Below are 23,187 nucleotides of genomic sequence, written 5' to 3'. Positions count from 1 at the left end.
GATGAGACAATACTTCAGGCATGCTGCTAATTACTATTAAAACATCATCCCTGAAATAGATTTTCTTCTTGTAAGAGAACAAGAGAGTGTTTCCAAAAATGAAATAAAGTGCACAGTGATGTTGTGGTTGGGCAGAAGGGAGAAAATATTAAATTCTCCTATTTTGTCCATTTAAAAAAAGAAACATTTATCATGAGAGGGTACTTTACAAGATGGAGTAAATCATCTTCAAACACTGACTTTTGCAGAGGACTCAGATATGACAGGTGGATATTTTTGCCTTTTGAAGTGTGATTTATAAGAAATGCTGAGTTTGGCAGGCTGCTATAACATGTCACAGTGCTATTAAATGCAAGTCAGGAGTTCTTTATAATTCATTAGCATTCTTTCTTGATTGGAAACTACATAGCCACCTGCCCCTGCTGTTATTCAAAGTAGAAGACAAGGTAGTCATTCAGAAAGTGGTGGACTGACAAGCATTTGGCAGGGACAAATACCAGTATATCAAAAAAGTACAGAACAAGAGCAATGAAACGGCACATGATTTACTGGTCAAACTACTCATGTAAACTTCTGGGACTGCTGGGACTTATGCAAACCTTGTTTCTGCATCAGATAACCAGGGAGTCATATCAGTATCAGGCAAATTCCTTGTTTCTGAGACACTGAGTTTCACAGCAATCATGCACAAACAAAGTTGTTGCCACACCAGTTGTTATAACGTTCACACAAATTATATAAATACAAGAACTATCAGAGAAAAATCCTCAACATTAAAACGAAATCACTATCTAGTGTAACATATAATTTGCACATTCTACAATTTTCACCAGTGAATGCAGTATCAGCTTCCAAGGATTCACCTGCATTTTTCATCCTCAATTCAATAAAAAATACAAGCAGTCTGACTTTACTAATAATGTATCCTACTTGTTCCAAAAATTAACTTCTTACACCAAGAAATAAAGAACCAAAAAAGTCCTTTTATACAAACATGTCCATAAAGTTGATGAATATAATAACTTCTTTTTTTCCCTGTCATAGTTAATGCTGTAGACAGGCTGGAGGAAGCACTTCCCCTTTTGATTTCTTTACTTTGAAAATTATATATCTAAATGTGAAATGTAGATTCTCTCCATTGCTGATGTCTGTTTAGGAGTGACATTTTTCATAGACAACAAACTGCCAAAAGATTGTCATTGTGGTCATTGACATTTCACATACCCATTTCCAAAGACAGACTGTGATAGTCAGATTAGACTATTTGCTATGCCGTGTTCTTTAAACATACCAAAAAAAAAAAAAAAGTATCCCCAAAAGTGTAGTTACTTAAGCTGCAATACACTTTTCTTCAAGTAATGTAAAACTTTAAAAAAAAAACACAGAACCACCATATACTTTGAGTACGCCCAGTTACTAGCCCATAAGAGAGGCCTGGTTTTCACTGAGCTATTTACATGCTTACCGTGTGAAGCTTTTAAAAGGTGGATTTGTTGATAGAAATCCAGTCACAATAGCGAGCAAAGTGAACTATTGCAAAGCTGAATGTAAATTATGCCACATATGTGGCAGGCCTGTTTTTCTACGTGGAATTTGCACAAGCAGTTGACAAAAGTGTGAAAGAGGATCGTACTCTGGAGTTCTTCAGTTTTGAAAATCAGTAACTAAATTCTCAAAATCCATACACATCCTTCTATGCCTTAAAATGTTTATACAACAAGTTCACAGCAATAGTTCTTTTCTTTCTGAAAAAAGAGCACAGGAGGAATATGATTTCTAGCTGAAACTTGAACTATGTGTCACATCTATAATATCTATAAAGACTTCATGTGAAAATCATTTCCCCATTGCTTGCATAACACGCTTATACTATACTTGTGTGCATTTAACATATGAACACATACCTTTAACAGATGAACTTATTAATCACAATTTCAAAGTTTACAGTTGTTGTTTGTCAATCTCTTCATAGAGGGTTGGTAAAAAAGAGACTGAAAAGAATCCTACATGAGGAAGGCAAAAAGGAAATACTAGTGAACTGGACCTCCTCTTATTACAGAGGAGAGTAGATAAGCAGTACAGTTAGAATTGCAATTTTCTAGACTGCAAAAGCCCAGCATTATCACTGCGTACACTCTTTCACCTTGGACCTATACACCATGTACAACTCTTTCAGTTTTCAAGGAACTATTTAATTCCCTTCATCTGGAAGTTTAGTCTGGACTGTAGGAAGCATTTTTTAACAGAGAGTCTGGTCAAATGCTAAAACAGGCTTCCTAGAGAGGTGGTTAATGCCCCAAGCCTGTCAGGGTTTAAGAGGCATTTGGACAATGCTCTTAACTACAAGCTTTGTCTCAGTTGGTCCTTGGTCAGGAAGGCGGACTAGCTGTTCATTGCATTCCAACTGAAATAATCTATTCTATTCTATCTTATTCTATCATACCTCACCTCTAACAAGTAGTAGGAAAGCAGGGGATCCAGACGAGGAAAAAAATTAGGGCGTCACAGCTGAGGAAATTATGCTAATACCACACCAAAATCTTCAAGCTTCACAGTATGAAGCCTGGTACAGTGGAAGTCCTCTTAAGGAAAGTATTTACAAATAACAAACAGTGCTGAATGAAAGTTTCGGTGTTGTCTCTTTCATCAGCAGTTACACAAATCACCTCCTGCTCCACCACAAATATTGATTTATATTAATCATGAAACCTTCATGACTTGCAGGCATGAGAGGAAATCAATACAGTAATGTTCCTGTTGGTTTTCTGCTAGCCAGCATATTTGTGTGACAGAAGAGGGCACACAATGAAGCCCTGTGGTAAGTCTGTAGGTAAACAGATGAGAAATGTGAGAGCGAAAATGCTGATAGTCAATGGAAAGTAAATCCTTTAACAGCCCTAACACAAATATACTTCGAATGCTGATTTTATTCTTTCATCTCAGAAGCCTATATTTAGCACTCAGTATGAGAGAACAGCTCTAGGAACCACATTTCCACTAGGCATTTCGTACATCTCAGGCTTATTATTCAGATGTTACTGACAGATTTCCTCTCATACTCTTCATACATAAAAAATTGTCACAGTGAAGCCTACTTATTCAATACTAACAGTGCATTTCATTCATACATATTTCTCTGTGAAACAAACACTGCTGTGTGACTTCATGACTCACATAACAATGTGCTTTTTAAAATAACACCTCTATGATCTCAAACACACCTGTGTCAGGAAAGTCAGTATATGGATGAATTAGTACTTATGTGGCACTGGAACTGATATCACCAGATCTGTAGCATGAAAACCAAAGCACAGATGCCAGCTGAATCACATAGCTAATAGAATGAGACTAAAGGGAGTAAAATACATCCATCTGTGCTGAGTGAGGTACTGACTCCCTAGACTGCTCTGTCTCCTGAAATGCACAAGGCCAGTGGAGCCGACAGAGATATTCCTGTTTATGTTCACAATGATTTTTCATGTAGAACTCTTTCTACAGAATTGTGGTTGCTGCTCTCAAGCTTAACCTAGTTCTGCTTAAAAAATAGTACTATTATTCCATGTAATTCTGTAATGGAGTGCAGAACAAAGATTATAAAAGTCACTGAATTTACTCTCCTAGAGTGACCTAAAATTCCTTTTGCATATAAGAAATTTTGGGGTAAGTAAGTTTTCTTTTTGTATTGTACCAAGGAGGAAAAACTAGATGCCACAATCTTAATTCCAGTTTTACATGCTAGGAAATCAGCTACAAGGTCAGTGGTTTGCAGCTGCAGCAAATGAAAGCAGAATCTAATTCTTACTAACAGAAGACAACATAAGAAAAGTATGAGTATTCATTAGCAGCACATAAAGAGATTATAATATGGCTAAAGTTTTTTTAAAGCTAACTTCTGATATTAATGAGTTTCAGCCATAACAGCCGTATTTAATTTACAAGGCTGTCCATTTGTCTTTAAGCACAACAATTTACAAGAGGAACCAAAATTATGATCACAAAATGAATACCTATTTAAATCTTTAAATCTAATTTCTATAACCTACTCCACAAATGATCTCTTTGCAGTCATGCATTCCTCTCATGATAAAATGTTGAGATTTGCAGGGAAATGAAGAGGTACTATTTTCTAGCTCTCCCTAGAAACCCAGGAAATAACAGTTGTACTGTATTATCCCTGTCTTAATGGAGTTGGAGGGACTGTCCAGAGCATATGAATAAAATATAAATATAAAATATAATAAAAAACTTGGAGGTGTTACTCTTGACAGGTTGATTGATGGTCTTTCTACTCAGGTCTGGCATTCTCCAGTAAAGTTACTGACTGGTGGCAGGTGAATAACAATCAACAAGAAACTGATAGACATAGTGTAGTGGATTACTGTGTGGTCTCTTTGATTTCACTTTAAGTCATAATTTTCTTCTAATTTCTGCTACTTAGAGGTTGAATTATCTAAAATTGTTTTGTAATTTAAACAATTGGTAAAAGTCCTAAAGTAGCAATGCTAATACGGGCTTTAGAAGGGGAAAACAAAGCAACAAAAAGGAGGTTTTAAAAAAATATTGGAAATTTAAAAAATAATTTTACTCTATAAGTTCAAAGAAGTTCAGTATGCATTTTATGGAATTCATAAATGGCAAAATTTATCTGCAATCATTATTTCTCCTTCTTTGCATACAGAATCCCTATATGCGACATGTGACAAATCACTGGAAAATATTTTGCCCTAAAAACAAGACCCATGTAACATCATGCAGCCTCTGCAAAAATTGTGAGGCTTTTATAAACCAAAATGCTTTACAGAATCAAATGTTCTGAATTTGTTCATTGTTTCTGTTTTGAAAATTTCAGTGGTTTTTTCCTGCTACTTTCAATACAGACAAAAGTACTTTGAAATTGAAGCCTCAAAACATTTAATGCAAGCACTATATATTTCCCTGAGTCCTTATGTAATGTTACTTTTCAAGAAAGTCAACTTCAGTACAAAACTTGCAGTCCTCAAGCACTGGAGAACTGTGGAAGCTGTAACTCCAGTTGCTGTCACTTCACCTTCTCTGTCACCTACCAAGTCTGTGGTCAGACTCCCAGCCTTTTGCCAAATTCAGGAATATCTCTGTGCATAGAGATTTGGGGAGAGGGCAGTACAGGAGGAGTGAAGGATGAGGGAAGAACACACCTGTGCACAGCTCTCATGAGGCACCAGCGCAGCGCACACCTGCCACACAGACCTCAAAGTCACCTGAAATGAGACTTTGCCATTCAGCAAATGGTTTTCATTTCATTTGATTCAAACCAAAGACAGTAGGTTTCCTTAGATTTCCATGGCAGAATAATTGCATCTGAAAGCACTGAGAGGGAGCTGAGGTTATTGTGCTTTATGACCAGAAGAGACATGAAACCAGGCTTTGCAGCATCCTGCGGTTCACAGAATTCACCAGTTTTGTGTTTCATACCATGCAGGGCCAATACTGCGGGAACTTCAGCTCCACACAGCAGCAATACTTCTTCACAGCTAAATTCTATGCCTATGCAATTATATCTAGTTCTTCTGTAGTTAATAGAGCGGCAGAAATTTACAGCAAGGGTTAGCATGACAATCTCAGCCACCTCCAACCTTAGTATTAAGTACAGAATATCTCCATTTATCTCATTTGTTCCTGTCATAAACATCTTTAGAAGAATTCTACCTATTTCATAAAAAATTTATTTCCTCGAATTACTACATGCATCACAGTAATTTCAACACTTATTTCCTTTCAACAATTCAGATAATTATGTTTAAGAACTTAGAACAAGCTTACATAAAGTCACTTTACTCTATTTATTATGTGACAGTTGCTGTATTACTCATGAGTAACCAGAGCCTGTCACATTGCAAAATTTCATGAATAATATGTCATATATTATGCATGCATGTATAGTTCAGCATCATCAAATATAACCAAACAATTAATAAAACAAATGAAGAATGCATAATTGAAGTGCTAAATCTGAGAACTCAGAACTGAAATTACTAGCAAAGGATTAGTCATCTGCCAGGAAAATATCCATTGTAAAGCAATCTGAGTGCACTCAACCAATCTACAGTTTTTTAAAACAATTAAGTATTGCTATTAGAAACTGATTATACTTTTTAACAGCAATAAATCCCCATGAAATTAGTTATTGTTTACCATAGTTGTAGCATTAACCTTTTGAAGAAAATTTAGCAAATTGATAGCTAATGCTAATGACCAATCTTGAAAGGGATTACTCCTTAATTATATCATATACAGCAGTATTCAAAAGATACCATCATTTTGGTGCCAACTGCACCTTAACTGGAACAATCTATATTGCAACAAATGACATTAGTCCAGAATCAGTAGCTTGTATAATTAGAAGGAGCATGAGGACTACTTAGATGTGTTATTTTTGTATGACCAAGGAAAAATAAAAAAAAACACCTTTGGTTTACATTAGAATTATTATTATGCCCTTTTAAAAGAACTGCTAAAGCACGGAAAACTGCTCCTAAGGACCTGTCCATTGTCAGACCTACAGTGTGCTCACTTAATTGTCTACTTCATGTAACCTAACTGCCAGGACATAAGGAAGCATGGCACAGCCCTATTTTTCATGACAGACATATATTATTTAGGAGACCCTGAGTTACTGAGCTTTTACTAAGGGCCACTAGCTTCTTTTTTTACAAAACCACCACCAGCAAAGCAAATAATCTCTTCAAAATCTGTCTATTTCACATAATATATCACGAGCCACTGTAGCTAAGGTGTTAAATGCAAATTTCAAAATCTGATCAATATATGCAAGACTGTTTAATTAGATTGTTGTTGGTTTTATCTATGGTTGAAATGGAATAAAATAAAAAAAAAATCAAAACAATTCCAGTCACTTCTTCCAATGGAGCTTCTGGACTTGTTTTGGATCATAGCTCAGGCAAAACTCCTGTGTGCAGATGAAGTGCCTTTTAGGATTTCAGGTGGTAAAACTCTAGCAAAGACAACTTCATACAAGAAGAGGGGATTCTCTAGTACCTCCAAGAATTAACAAAAGTGCAAGAGAAATTCTCTAGCACCTCCACAACAGAAGTGCAAGAGAAAAGGGAGAAGGTTGTAGGCTGCTGCAATACCAACTCCAGCAACCAAGGCCATCTTCTCAAGTTCAAATAAATTAAGCAGTCTCCAGCATCTTCTTTATATTCTAATCCATTTGATTAGGTCAGGAAGATGAGCACAGGATGTCCATTTTTATGCTTGCAGCAGCAGAGTCGCCAGAAGTGGGGTAGATATCAGATCTTCCAAGCAGAAATTGGGCTGTTCAGCAAAAGGCAGTGATGTCCTACAGCAAGTGCAACTCACTGTGGCCATTTCTGCCCCCAGTTTTGTGACACTGGCCAGTGGCTGCCACATCACTGCCAGCACAGTGGCTTCCATCTCTTCTCCCTTAGTACAGTTGAAGAGCAGGTTTTAGAGGAGGATACGAGCTCACTCTCTCCTGCAGATAACCAGGTTCTCCCTAAAGCACAAGATCTAATATGGAGGCACAAGAGGTATTTACTCCAAACTTGATTTCAGGCTCATTTAAGATTGATCTGCAGTACAAATGACAGAGGACTTGTCATATATAAGTTTGCTAATATAAAGAAAAGTAAATGGCACAGAAAATCTCACATAATTCCCTGGATAATCAAAACTGCTAAAGGGCTTAAATACTTAAAGTATTACAACTGCAACTTTAAAATCATCTTTGTTCATGTTTCTTGTTTATTTTTGTGCATGGCTAAGATGAGTAAAATCTCAAACCAGAGGGATACCTACTCCCAAACATGCAGGCATTTGGATCCAGATCTGAACTTTGTGGTTGGCCTTGCCTCCCTACTGGCTGAAGTCCAAACCTCCATTACCAAGCACCCCAAACTGTGATACTGCTGGGAACACGTGTGGGAAACTTTGCTCTTACGCACACATAACTCCACAGCTGTCATCACTTCCCTCTCCACAGCCTTGGCTGCAAATTCGAATGAAGCCCAGTGGTGCCACAGTCCTTTCCTCCCCCTCTTTATAGTCATCTTTTTATTTCCACTTTGAAATATATTTTCATACAATGCCAACTGAAAGCCCTCAAAGCTGGAATGCTTGCTGTCACTTAGACTATGCAAGGGAGAAAACTTTTATTGGAAACATTCCTTCCCTTCCTTTTAATTTTTGCTGCTCCCACGCTGTTGTTGGCAGCTTTAGATCTGTATCAGAAGAAAAGCATGTAAAATGCATGCAGTTAGGCAGTGGTCCTGTAAGGCACTTCATGTACACAAATATCTGCAGCTGTGCACTGCTTCTGATCTGTAGGAGACTACACATGGGCACTGAGATCAGCACACATCAAATCCCTGTTATTAAACACATGTGTCTTTAAAGCAATGACTCTTAATTCATGCTAAGAGAGTCCAATAATAATAAGGAAAAATAAATTATATTCACCCCCAGCAGAAGGGAAATTACAATCTCATTCTCTCTGTTCAGGTCATACTAGCCCAAAAATGCAAGAATATAAAATACTAATAAGGCTTCTAGCGAGATGTCTTAAAAAACCTGAAGTACAATTAGCATTCAAATAATATTTACAATTTTTTCCTTCCTATTGCCAGATGTCTTTGATGGCTTCACACTCTGGGTAGGCAGCAATAACCATCAGCTAAAAGCCAAAACTGTATTCAGATTCCTACCTAATGTACATTTTAACAATAAAGATGAGAAGATGGAAACAAATTAACAGGCAAGGTATTAATCTCCAAGCACATTTATATTGAGTTTAACTCTCTTACTGAAAGCAGTCCTTATAAACTAAGGAGCACAGAGCATAATTAAGGAGAAGCTAAGTGATAATTAAGGAGTTGCTATATGCAACTGAGACTAGCTGGCGCAAAAGTCCACTTTGCCTTCATTGAATGAAATCATATGCTGCAAATGAAGTAAAAACAGGAGAAGATTTATTGAAAAGCCAATGAATAGCAACACTTTCTTGCAATTATTATTTTTCATATATATGAATTGATATATAACTACATGCTGACCTTTGAAATACATGCCTAAAAAGTACAGCATTTTTGCCATGAGTTTAGGAAATGTAATGTAAGACAAGAGACTTAGGAAGGCTTACAATAATAATTCACAGGAAATACTGCATTTCTGTCATGTAATTTCACAACCAACATAAATTCAGATGGGTACATATTTCAGCTGGCTTCTGGAGAGTTACCCATCAGTACAAATTCCCACAGAACGAGGCAGCCATACACCTCAAAAGTTATTGACATTAGCAGAACCATATCTTGCAGCCTTGCTCATGCAGAAATTCCTACCAATGCCTTGAGAAATGTTACTGGTACAAATAATTTAAGAGACAACAGAAAAGCTGGCAATACGCAGAAAAAAGGCCTTTCTTTTTCTAGACTTTGCTTACCCAGGTTACTGATAAAATCAAATCTTTATACAGGTTTTTGTTTCTGCCCTGATTTTATTTTCAGATTGGCATTATACGTGCAAATCTACATTCCATTCATTTTTCCATGGCTGCGCATTAGGTGTTTTGGGACATTTCTCCAGCCAGAGCACAACCCCTAGAGGAGCCAGTTGTCCTGGTGAACACAGCAACTCACAAAAGACTCACAGCTATCATCTACAAGGAATATTTAATGATATGCATGGAATAGGTTGGTGATTCTTACCCTAGTTGACCCTTGTGCTTCTTGTGAATATATAGATCCAACAGGACACACATCTAGGCTCAAGTTTACATATTTCTAACTTTACTTACAGAAGGAAAGAATCATGACTATAACATTTAGCAGGGGAATAAAAGAATTGCTGCTTTTAACTAGGATAATTTAAAAAATAACAATTAGCATTTTAAAATACTTAATTCTACATATATAATGTGTAACAGAATGGGCCTAGGCAACAGTTAGTTTGAAAAGGCTGGACATATTTTGGGGTTACTTTTTCTTTATTTCCCAGCGTGGTATAATCTTAAATTGCAGATATGGATATCTAACATTACATTATGCCAAGAAAAACACTTCACACTTTTATTTATTTTTTTCTACCCAGCAGATGGCCACTAAACTTTTGCACTAAGGTGTATAAGAGTTGCTCTAATATCCCTTATCTTTGGAGTGAGGCAGGCTTGGTACCTTTTAGTTACTTTCCCTCAATGTGTATCTACCACTGCATTTTCTATTTTCTTGTCCTTGCTGTGAAATTATGAATCATGGTTGTGTTTGTTTCAAAAATACTGCAATTCTCCTATGAAACAGATGAAATTTTCTGTTGATAATATATCAAAGAGTGCTCCTCACAAGGCAGTCCCTAACCAGTTCATAGGTAATATAAGTGTCTTTCTTAAAGCTGATGTCAGGAATATTTTGTCACTTGAAGTGAGGCAGGGACAAGCTTCAAACTCACATTGATCATCCCCTCTCCAAAACTCAGCATTTCAATTCCTACACCCCTCTGGTGGGCAACTGATAGGCCTGGGCAATTCATCTCTGCTTTCCTGCATTCCCAATCTGCTGTTACCAGCTTTTCTTACACTGAAAACCAACTCTTGTTTGCAACTGGTCATGCAAAATATGACTTAAAAAAATATACCAGTAACAGGGAGGAGGGTAGTATGAAAATACTAAATTCAGACTGTTGTTGACTTTGGTATTACATGTTTGATGAGCAAGCTGGAATTCCCAAATTGAGGAAGCAGTAATTAGCATGGTGGCTGGCTCAAATACACATCCATCCCTGTGAACAGGATGGTCCTGGTATCTGTTAAGTGGTGGTAACAGCCTGCATTCTTCATTCTTCTAACATCTAAAGCCATATTGTGTAGGTAACACATGTGCAAATTGTGACAAACCTGCAAACCCCAAAGTTCTCTGGATGGCAAGAGCCCTGTTCACATCAAAGGAGCATTTACTTTCCTTAAATGCAGAAATCAGGTGATGACTCACCAAGTATTGGCAAAGGTCTCTGCAGGCAGTAAGAGAGTGGTGAGTGGAACAGAGATTTAGTGGATGTCTTGAAAATGCCACAATGAACCATGCAGAACTAATTTTATTTGGCATATATGCCCAAATTTTCTACTACCAAGTGTTAGTAGCTGTCTGTCAAGGAATACAAATATGACATAATATTTGCAACCTCTTGAACTGCTTCTCTGCCTTCTCATAAAGCATACATACTCGACTTTTACCTCCATTTTGATAATCTGTGATGCTACAGGAATATTTAGTACTTTATCTTACAGCAGTAAAAAACAGAGGAATTATGAATTCAATTTTAGTGGCCAAATTAAGGATTTGGTTTCAGTCCAACCTTTTGGAACCTCTTAATCTTACTGAACATTTACAGTTCTACCCCATCTTTCTTAAGAGTTTTTTAATCAATGGAGTCAGTAACCTGAAGGAATTCTGTGTTTGGAGGTCTGGAGATTTTGCCCACACAGTAAAGATCAGATTGTGATTGCATATATCTTTTACTATGAATTTTCCAATCTTTAGACAAAGACTAGGAAAAAAAGGATATAGAAGTTATATAAGAAAGAAAAGAAACAAAAAATTTTAAAGCAGAGGATTAAGTCTTCTTAATTCTGATTATTTTCTAATGTACCTTTGTATACAAAATTCATCATAATACACTCTTTTCCCTTGGTTTTGCTGAAAAATACATTAAAATAACTACGCCTGCCTTGTCTGAGAGAGATGGTGCATATTAAAAAATCTATGGGTCACTGAAAATGTAGTTTTATAATAGAATGCATTAGTTGTACATTCATACAATGTGTATTAAAATAAGAGAAAGCAACACTTGCTACAAACAAATTTCATCATTTCATATGCATGAAATATACATATGAAGTGCATCTGTATAAAACAGCAGGTGGAACAACTCTGCAGGCTTTATAACCTTCTATTAGTGGTTCTCAACACCAAACTACCAGTGTTGTACATGCACAGAAACTGCCTCACCATTATCAGACAGACAAGTGAATGTGTTATTTTCTCCCTTTCTCCTATCCCTAGCTAATGTCTCATCATAACAATCTCGCCAGCTATCACTGATAATCTGCTCTACCTCTTGTCTTCATCTCAAACACAACCTGACTACAAGTAATAACCAGCCTGGCTGCGAGCTGAAGGCAGGCAGGGAACAGGGAAAAGCTGCATCTGCAAATGGCTGACCTTCAAAACAGCCGTTTGCAAAACATATGTGCTGCCACAAAATAATATTAAGTAACCTTTCCTGTGCTGCCACTCTCAGATTCACACTGAGACTAATCAATATTGCCCTGCAGCACCAGAGAGGCATTTCCACACGCTCTTGAAGGCTCCTGGTTGAATGTCATTCAGCCTAATACCACTAGCTTTAAAATAGCCCAGCAAACCCAAAAGAGGTAGCAACAAAGCAAAAGCCAGGCCAGGCCACACAGCCCAAAGTGCTTCCCCCAGCAGATGACCCCACTGGGACCCCCTCCTGCAAAAACCCTCCAAGACAGAAGCATGTTGAGGGCCAACCAGCTAGACCATAGGAAATGAAGCTGACAAGGGCGGTGAATTTGCTACTTCTACGAAAGAAGTCAGCTTTCCCTCCACCCAGCCTGTCTGTAGCTATGTGGGGAAAAGGTTTTGTTCTATAAGTAAGGTTTTGTTTTATAAATAATGGTCTGTGCCCATGAGATATTGTGGGGCTCACCTAAGTGCCCTTGCTGAGGGATTCTTTTCCTAATATACATCTGAATATTAAGACTGCAGGGTCCTGTATTCCTTCAAATTGCAGAAAACACTCAGTACTATTCTCCAGAGGCCTGGGTACCCAGCACAACTTCAGCTGGAGTCATACTCCATTCACCCACAATGGGCTAATGACTGCAGCTCAGAGCATGAGGCACACACAATAAAGAAAGGGTCTGAAGACAACTTTTTCCCTCCACATCACTCATTTGCTCTCCCAAGTGTTGCTCAGGCCTTGCAGCTCCCTAGCTCACAGCAGGAACTTCAATCCACTGACAGGCACACTCCAGCAGCTAAGGAGCTCCTCTAATGCACTGGCAGTCTAATTTATAAACTCCTTCCAGCATTTCAAAAATTAAAAAATAAGCTTATTCGCCATGTATCTGATATACTTCTTCCACACAAAAGCCTGTGTGCAAACATAAATGTTAAATGTTCCTTTCTCCATTACTGATTCCCTCCATATTTAGTGCTTATACTTTGTGAGGCACAGAATGATCTGTTGTTCATTTAAGAGCTTAAAATCCATACCAGTTTCTCGTAACTAGTGCCAACACACTGCTTTACTCAAGCGAGATCTACTGCACAAAACACAGTTAGCCATCAATTGACTACACATCAATGGGACAGCACATGATTAGACAACAGTGGGGAATCCTAATGATCCCCTGTGAGAATTAGGGGAGTGCAAGCCTCTCATTTTCCGCTCCATGATGTGTAGATGAAAAGTGCACTGGAAAGAATACAAAATGAACGGCAGTAATTCTCTGTGCATCCTAACTTCATTTCCATGGGAATGTGGAAATGTAACAAGACCATGATTATCACATGGAAGATGAAATAAAACACTGACCACAATGTCTTACTTAAGAGCACAATGACTTGTCCAATCTTTAGCCTTGATGTTTTGAAAGTGGCTGCTAGACACACACACTCGATCTCCAAGAATTTGGAGGTTCATCAATGTCCACAGGTAGGTGTCAGATACACTGTGCCACAGTTGTAGGGACATTTCATTGATTTTGAGTGGAGGATTACTCCTCTGATAGGGCAGCCAAAATCATACAGCCCTCCCAGGGCCAGGCATAGTGCAACAGCACACTGCAAGGATGCTGACTTTTGTTCATTCCATTCTCCATCACATGGGTAAGGGAGAATTCAAACCATGCATATGGGTTTATTTAGTCTTTTGAAGAAGAAAACAATTTTTAAATGAGCTATAAATCATGATTTCACACTCTATTCATTTCAGCCCAGGACATATCAGCATCCCAAGAGAGATCTGAATGTTACCAAAGGTTGTCAAATTAACAGAAATACATTGACAAAAAAGAGCTATGCTATGTCAGTGCAGCAATAATGGTGCTAAGTGATGGCAAAGCATGGCTAAGCTTAAAGCAAAATTCCATTTTTGTGTGTTCAGAAAAATAAATGTAATTCCTGTCACCTGATTTTTGTCCTTGCTTGATTTGTTTGACATATTTTAAAGGGATTCTGTGGCTTTTTCTTTTGTGATTCTTTTACAATCAGTATTTTACAAGGTTTGACACAAAAAGCTCTTCAACAAAGCTGATCAAATTTCTTCACAGTTTTAGGAAATTTAGTGATGTCTACACCACAATACAAATCCAGGAATTATACAGGGAAATTAGGACATCAGTGTCCAGCACATGCAATTTTAGCAGAAACCTCCTGTCTTTCCTACTTTCCTACAAAAACCTACTATCTTTCAGTAACTAGATGTTTTACTGTTTTGGGTCTCTTGTGTCACACAGTAAAAAAAAAAAAAAAAAAAAGTTTCCTTTGTTCCCTGGGCAGCCAATTTTGCGGAGCACATGGCAACATTATCAATGAGATTTTCCATAATAGATTAACCTCTTAGTTCACCTTGTCCAGTACTAAGTGACTAATGTTATCCATATGGTATTTTCAAATATTACTTATTTTACCAGTCTCAGTAAACCTAGTTTGGTTTCCTTCCTTGGCAACAGATGTGCATTGAATAGGGCTCTCAGTGAACAAGAGCTCTCTAAAATGTAGCTCAGTTTTCTCTTGTTAACTTTATTTTCTCCCAAAGCTTTCCTATCTCACTGTTCAATTGCTATGCAATTAGTAACCTCCCTTCTTTCTTTAGTTTTTTTTCATCAGTACAGGTCAGTAGAAATCAGTATGTCTTTAAGACTCTTTGAAGGAATTAAATGGTTGTTTTAGCCTGAAATTTATTTATTGTCATATTGGGTGATGATCAACACAGAAGGAGTAACAGTAAGGAACTTTTTACAGTGTCAGCAAAGCTAAGTCAGCAAAGGACTGGGAGAGAAAAGACAAGGCCATTTTTGTCTTTCCAGCATGCAAAAAGACCTACAGTTTTACAAGCATATGAGACCTGCAGGTCTGCCTCAAACCTGTCTTTCCTTCCATTGCTCTGATTCTGTGGTGAAATATCTCAGGTAACTAGAAGAATCTGACAGCACATCTATTGTTCTATTATTAGTACTCACCAGTGTAGTACTTGAGCAGTTAATGATAACAAGCAGCATACCAAAACCAGCGTGCTTTGGCAAACATCACTTAGGACACTTTTGCAAGCTACATACATATAAAGTGAGTATCTCACTTCCACTTTGAGGAAGTAATAAAGCCTTTGGGTCACAGACATTAAAATTACCTATATACTGGGAGAGTTGAAAAGATGAAATACAAAGCCTGCTATGCCATATTTTGGATGACCTTCTCACTCCTAAAGTGCCCATGACTACGTGATGTTGTTTGCTCTGTGTCTCAAGTCATTCCCTGTACATTCAATTAGCAAAAATAATTGCTTCATCACAAACTGAATAAAAATGCCAAGACCCATTTAGAGACAACAGCAATCATTAAACAAAACCCATTTGCAGGAGAGTTGAAGGCATTTCAAATACGCATATGAGATTTAAAAATAGAAGAACACTTCAGAGTGTTCAAACTGCAGACAAAATCCTGTTTAATTTCAAAGGTGGCAGGGTTACTAATGCACCAGCTACTTCAAAGACGACAAAATAAATTGCTTTTTTAAAACACTGGCAGTTCCATCCAACATGATGGGAAATACATAAGATTTGCCAAATATGAAATGTAATGTGCACAGGTTGTTCAAAAGATGCCTTAATTTGCATGAGTGAGACTACAAAAGGCATAACTTATCATCATAGTTAGGCTTAACTTTGGAAATTGCTGTTCAGTCATGAACCTCAAATAGTCAACCCAGAAGGCCATCTCTCCATTTTATTCCATAATGCTGGAAAAATAAAGTGTTGTTTATATAGCTGGAAAGCTTTGCTCTATTATAAAACACAACAGGAGAGTAATTTATTTAATATAATTATTTAGCATGTGCATGACCATAGATAAATAGCAATCCACTGAAGAATTTAAGGCCTCCCCTGAAATATTTTTACAATCCTCTCAAAACCGATGAACTTTTGACTCAAGATTGGGTTTCGCTTTCAACAACTATTTTTCCTAAATCTGTTAGCAAGCTCTTATTACCTTTGCACTAAATGCAATTAAAAACCCAATACCATGCACACAGGAAGGGATATGCCTGGTTACTGGGATCCTCATTCTCAGGCTGGGCTGGCAAGAGCTGTTCCTCCACATTGAATTTAACTGGCTCCATACAGCAACTCAATGAAGTTGCCAAATTAAATATTAACAGTCATGTTTGGTTTATGTTTGAAAAGTTTCCCTTGCATTTAGGAGCTCAAATAAACACAACACTGCATGGATAACACTGGCTGAGTCCCTAGTCTTCTCAGGTGTGCTATGCTCTGTCCTTTGCATCATATTGTCTCAATGACAAAATGGTCACCTGGAGAGATTCCAGTCCACCCATTTTTATGAAATTATAGTTTACGGATCAGGTGATCCTTTAAGATGCCTTCAGAAGATGAGCATAAGGAAATATATAATGAAAACATTCAAGAGAAGTTTATCAACAAAAACTGGAGAACTGCACAGGTGTTTTCAAATAGCGGCTGGGTAAATCAATTCAGGCACAGGATAAGTACACACTGTGTGACGAGGGAACAGTTCCCTGCCAAGTCTGAATTTTTACCAGGACATACACATCTCTGTCTGATCTAGAAAGCCAAAACAAGAACTCAAGTTTCACAACTGCTTCGAAATTGAGAGGAATTGCTACCAGGACATTCAGTGATAGTGTAAACCATGTAAAAGAATGATTCTTAATGATTGATATTTACTATATGATGGCTATTGATCCAGTTATTGAACGTGTTTTACAGGGAATTGAAGTATTCCTGAAAAAAAAAAAAGACAATATTGAAAAATAAATTGAACTTTTAAAGCTTTTTTCTATCACTTTCACACATCTGTGTGTATATATATGGATATACATATATAAATAAGGTATAATACTTAAATTGGTGTCTCCAGCTTCTATCAAACAAAAGAAATGTCAAAGTAGTAATATCATACTTTTCCTATTAATAAAACAAGAAGATAATATCACCTTTCAGGAGTGGGAATGCCTCATGATGTTCCCTCCTTCCCCTCCAAATTCATTGAACAGTAAATATTTCAGGCTTGTTCATTCACTCTTTTTTTCGTCCAACTTCGTATAGCTCCTTTGAAGCAGCTGTCCACAAAGGATCAGATACTGAGTTTTCTAATCCTGTTTCAACATCTCAGCAAGACTTCTGAGTTCTATTAAAGATTAGGCAACATTTTTCAGCACTAAGGCCGGCTAGGCATCTGAACAAGGAATGAGACCCCAAATACACTAAACAAAGGTGACATTGCTGTTGGCTATGAAACTCCTTAAAGGAGATAATTTCCATTAATGAGAAAATAAAAAAAACCCATGATTTAAACCAGCCCTTATCATGCCATCTGAATCAAAAAACATATGTACATAAGAAACTTCTACAACAAAGTAAATAGGAAACCACTGGGATTTTAGCAATTGTGCTATATATGAAAAATGTTCAAAAAATGGTCAAAGTATATTGTGGGATGGAAAACGAAATGTTCCTGTGTATTCCTTCCTTAAAATGCTGTTATGTTTAGCAAAGGTTGTAAACTACCCACTCTCACATATAAAGTATGGGGTGTGAATCCTACCACAGCAGTCCTGCAGGCAAGCATTTTCTGTAAATATGTACTGTTCTGGGAAATTGCAAGTACATGTGGACACATGTACGTGTGTGTGTGTATTTGTGTGTGCACGTATGCATGTGTGTGTGCCTGGGCACATTTGTGAGAGCAAGACCACAATATTATGAACCTCCACATCTCACAAGTTCAGAGTTTCAGATTTCAGCTGGGTTGACAGTGCTTCTTAGTTACATTATTCTTTATCCATTTCTGTGAAGTATTCGTTGACACACAGGATGGAGATTTTGTTTTCTGAAATTTAGAATTAATCTTGGGCAGATGTTTGGGTATTAATATCATGCAAATATAGCAAATTTCTTCTCTAAACATATTCCCCCTCACCCCCCCTACAGTTAAGGGATTTTACAGGGGAACTGCCAACTCAGGCTGCTGCACAAGGCTCCCGCACAAGGCTCCTGCCCAGAAGGTGTCAGGATGGGACTGTGCCAGTAAAGGTGAGTTCCAGGGTAAAAGACACGCTGCTGACCTTTAACTGTTCCTTTGAGATGGGGTGCCATAAGGAACTCACAGGCAGGGTGTGTGCTGGCACCACGGGAGTTTCTATCCCAGCAGTAAATGCAGAGGGCACGCTGCCAGCCACCTTCTCTTCATGCAGTCAGAAAAGGGGCACAGAGAGGTCCATTGCTCAGCTAAGGAGTTCAGAGATCAGATCAAACCCTTCAACAGGGGAATTGTAACAGGAGAAAAGGTTGAGAATGTACACACTAGTGGCACATCTCAATGTCAGACACAAGTGAGTATCCTTGTGATATCCAAGTGAGCATGCTCTTCTCCTCTGCATGTGTGCACGCACATTCTGTGGATAGCTCCAGCTAGGAGCCCATGACTTAAAGGCAGGGGAGGCACAGTAGTGTCCAAAGTCGTGACGTGAACAAAACCGAAGCACAGCCCCTGCCAAGTGCAGCATTGCTCCTAAAATATCAACTGTGACACAGCACAACTGGTGCTCCAGGCAGCTGCCCTGCCAAATACTCAGACACGGAGAGTAACAAGGAGACCTTGAGTTTGCCTGTCTGGCCTTCAGGGAAGCGGGGAATCCCAATTTGAGATTTGAGAATGCTCCTTTACCTTGTAAGAATTCTAGTATGATGGTGTTTTTTTATTTTTTGTTTCTTTTCTTTTTGGGGGGTTTTTGTTTTGGTTTGTTTGTTTGTTTGTTTTTTTGCAAACAGGAGCCTGTTTACCATTTCTGTAGTAGTCACACAAAGTTAAGTAGGCCTCCAAAACGTTTTTGTTCTACCAACACAGAAAACCAGAAACTGTCAGCAGTTCTTGTGCTCACAGGGTTCTCCTGAAGACCCATTTTGTTTGGTTTTGGAGAAACCAAAGCTGATGAGAGCACAACTTTCTGTTGCTGTCTTATTTCCTACTTCTCATTACTTGTTTGCAAGTTACAGATCACGAAACTGAGAAAAAAAAATGAAACATCAGAAGTTTCATAGATGAGTACGTGGTTTTGCAGTATTCACCATCTGACTATGAAACACAAGGAGATCAAAGCTAGAGTTACAGATCAAAGAGACAAGAAAACCTCTAATTGGGGATTTTTTTATCAAAGTCACACACACACATGGAATTAACATGAGTAATTAATAATACAGGCTAAGATTAGTCAATATAATTCTGGACATACATCCCAGAGAGCTGTTCAATTTTGCTTTAGAACCACTAGAGATAAATAGCCTTTTCTAGATCATGAGTCAGTATGAGAGATAGTTTGAGACCCTTGTTGAAAGAACAACTATTATTAAAAAGAACACAACATACTGAAACGAAAAGATTTCTTCCAAATGCTAAGTTGACAGAGAAAAGATTCCAAAATGCAGAGAGATTAGACAAGTATTTAAAAGACATACAAATAACATCTCAAGTGATCTTGGATAAATACAGTGTGCGGTACCTGAAGATGGTCTAGCACTGGATGTATTATAAACCTTCCTTTTCCAGTACTAAAGATCAGGATTTGGGAGACTTTATCTAAGTTTAGTAGTGCATGTTATTGCATTACTGTGGGGGGAGGAAGGAGACATGAGGAACAAGGGAGGGACCAGTAGGGGAATTCCACAACCACAGTTCATTGGAAAAAAATACTGTAAGAGAAGGCCCTATGCAAGTTGCTTGGCAGGTAACATAGCAGCTGGCTTTCTTTGTTTAAATAAAAAGTTTTACTAATGTTGCATCTGATTTAGAATTTAAAGAGGCTAAAGATTTTTCAGTATTATGCTTTTCTTCTGCTGAATGTTTTGAAACACAAAATAGGAACTGCTTCAAATATTTATTCACTGTCCACTCAATTTTTTAGAAAAGGAAGATGTAAAAGCATATCTGGCAACCTGTTTCTGTGCAGGAACATTCAAGTACTTGTCATCTGGCATAAGCAAGCCAAAAAATGCTGAGTCCCTTCTACTTTTTATTCCTGCAAAGGATTAAATTCAGAGATTAACCATAACGTCGTTCAACCACAGGCTCACATATTCATGAATAACAACAAGAAAACCTAACTCAGTACTTGATATGTAATTTTATGCTGCATCTTCAAGAGCAGCATGTTAACAACTATAATAATACAGAGACAGGAGTCATTCAATAAGCTGATTCTGATATATGGCATACAAAATTTTGGAGGGTTTTAGAAGGGTTTTTCTATTATTTAGGTTTGGGAAAATAAGCTCAGTCTAGTTTTAGGTTGTTATTTTGAAAGATAATTAAGATTTCAGGCAATTTCAAAATTTTTCATAGTAAACCGTAGACTGCAAAATTTATGTTAAGAAAAATATTTCAAATATTTGCAATAGCAAGCAGAAGTTCAACATCATTTTAAAATAAGGCATTAAACAAATATAATTTAGGTATAGTGCTGGAACCCTACTTTTGCTCTGATTAGCATCCAAAACTGATGAAGACTGTGAGCACCAGGAATAGGCTTTGACTGGATGATGAAGTACAGCAGAAGAGAAAATGAACCTTGCTATGGTCCTGCTTTTTCAGTGGGTCAGGAGCCAGACCCACTCTGCAAGTCCATCACTGTAACCCAATTCTTTCCTGCTATGTCCTGGAAAACTTCTGCAATGTACAAGTCACTTTACATCCCAAAGAGGCTTCCCACTAGCTGCAACAACTTGGTTTGGGAAAATGGGCACAGATTCAGGTCATGATTCATTTTTCAACCTTTTCTTGCACATGTGGCATGGAACTAATAAGCAGCTTGCAAGCCTTGTGATTGTCAGTAGCCCTCACATAACCTGACTTCTAACAGTGACAGCAGGGACCACAGCAGTGGGTACTCAGTGGCCTCATATAATAAGCAGAACTGTCTAAAAGTCTAAGAAATACAGAATTAAGGGAATATTTTAGCCATTATTAAAGAAGCCAAATACTAGAAGTATGAAACTCCATGGAAAATAGCGTAATTATTCACATTCTAGCTTCCTTTACGTGCTTCTTATTGAAAAAAAACTGTTAAAGGTTTGCAACATTTTTTTCCTAAAATTCAGAAGAGTAAATAAAGGATAAAACTGGTGCTAAATATGCAGTTAAATTTTTACTCATACACCTAAGTGCAAATATCATATATCTAAGTCTGCAAATATTCTAGGAAATGCAACATTGTTCTTTCTCAAGCAATTAAGACAGGTTGGAGAACTCAACACCGTTTTTCATAGATTCATTTTTAGCACTATCAGCATTTTCATTTCAACTTTTAATTGCTCTATTATGCTATGGAAACAGTATAATTTTGTTTTCACATTATGTAAATGATAATACAAAATTCAGAAATAAATGCTCTCAACAGAAGAAAAAAATGAAATACATACATTCCTATTAACATTCTGATTTTGAAGAATCTGCATATCTCAGTGTAATGTGTGCTGATGGGAAGAAACACAGACCTGATTTTGAATGGGAACTGTTGGAAGTAGGGCATGGGCAATATAAATGCTTTCAAATCATTCATCCAATTACATTTACATAAATCAAAGTGAGATAAATGAAAACTAGAGACTTTGCAGATATTCACACAGATCATAAAAGGAATAAATGCATGTATTCCTTTCATGGAGCACTGGACATGGTTCAAAAAAAGTCAGTGGTCTGATTAGTAAGAATGTGCACATAGTCACCAAAATAATTCAAACAGTATGTCTTGGCTTTAAACACTTATATAGTTGTATAATTTCAGAAAATGTTAGTGCATTAATGCTTTTTATATGCAGCTGTCTATGACAGAACCTAATATATGTATATTGAGGTTATGTACATCTGAGAAAATTTTCATGGGCTAAACTGAAATGTTAGCACCTCAGCTGAAGTGCTGTGCCTGTCTTAAGTTTTGAGTTGCCCACAGTGAAGCAATCAGATTTTAAAGCTCTTCTATAATTAGATCCCAAGTTCTTAATTTTGTTTTGAGCTGACATCAAATTTCTTGTCAAAAATACCAAACTCCCATTAGAAATAGGAATCAGAGTGGCTGGAATATGGTAATGGACTGAGCATTGAATCTATGTTTTAAAATCTGGATTCACTTCCCAGCATTCTTGCATTACCTTCAGCAAGTTTCTTCACCTTCCTGCACCTCACTGTATTTTTTCCCAGCTGCTTTTGCTGTTACCATTATATATTCAAGGCAGAGACCATTTCACATAATGTGTTTGGGCACTTCTACAGGGTGACACTACTCCAAATTCAAGCCTTTAGAGGCTACTAGCATTAATCAGAATGTAAAAATAAAAGCTTAAGATGTTTTCTGAATGTCACTGTTTCCATCCTGAAGTGTCTTGTACTGTGACTAGTACTATCCAATAAATCATTGTTGCAAAAGACTAAATGTTGTTAATCCCTAATCAAAATATTTTTCCAATTTATTAACACAACATTTACACAGGAAGCAATTTTAAATACTTACTAAATATTTACTTGCTTACTTACCATGATCTTATGAACCATTATGAGAAATTAATGATGTGAGCTCAACTGATATTAAAAAAAGTTTTAAAACATTTATGTTTTCTTTAAGCTTTTTTCTAAAAATGTCTTCATCAGCATTTCAGTGACTTTTGAGAGAAGGAGGGGGAGAACTGCATTTGCTTACCTAAATCTGCTAATATGGTTATCCCTTCTGAATCAGTTGTCTAGGCATAATATTTTAAACCAGAGAGCAGTCCTTTCTCAGACAAGAAACATTCTCCTCAAAGTGAGAGCTGAAATCTGTGTCTCTCATTTCCTGTCTTTC

General features: G+C 37.3%; 1 protein-coding gene across 20 annotated transcripts in view; it reads right to left on the bottom strand.

Annotated features, from left to right (window-relative positions):
• Nucleotides 1–23,187, bottom strand: part of SMYD3 (SET and MYND domain containing 3) — a 375,697-nt gene that overhangs the window by 108,425 nt on the left and 244,085 nt on the right. The window contains exons 2-3 of one of the 20 annotated variants that reach the window (XM_053937677.1): nucleotides 17,293–17,418; nucleotides 17,024–17,080 (exon numbers count right to left, since the gene is read on the bottom strand). The exons of the other annotated variants lie outside the window; for them this stretch is intronic. The gene's annotated coding sequence lies outside the window, so the exon portion shown is untranslated. The remainder of the gene's footprint in view (nucleotides 1–17,023; nucleotides 17,081–17,292; nucleotides 17,419–23,187) is intronic. 20 annotated transcript variants of the gene reach the window in all.

Source organism: Vidua chalybeata, chromosome 3, assembly GCF_026979565.1.
Source record: "Vidua chalybeata isolate OUT-0048 chromosome 3, bVidCha1 merged haplotype, whole genome shotgun sequence".
NCBI classification, from domain to species: domain Eukaryota; kingdom Metazoa; phylum Chordata; class Aves; order Passeriformes; family Viduidae; genus Vidua; species Vidua chalybeata.
Note: the sequence above shows the minus strand (reverse complement) of the source record. Positions and strands in the feature narration are given on the sequence as shown.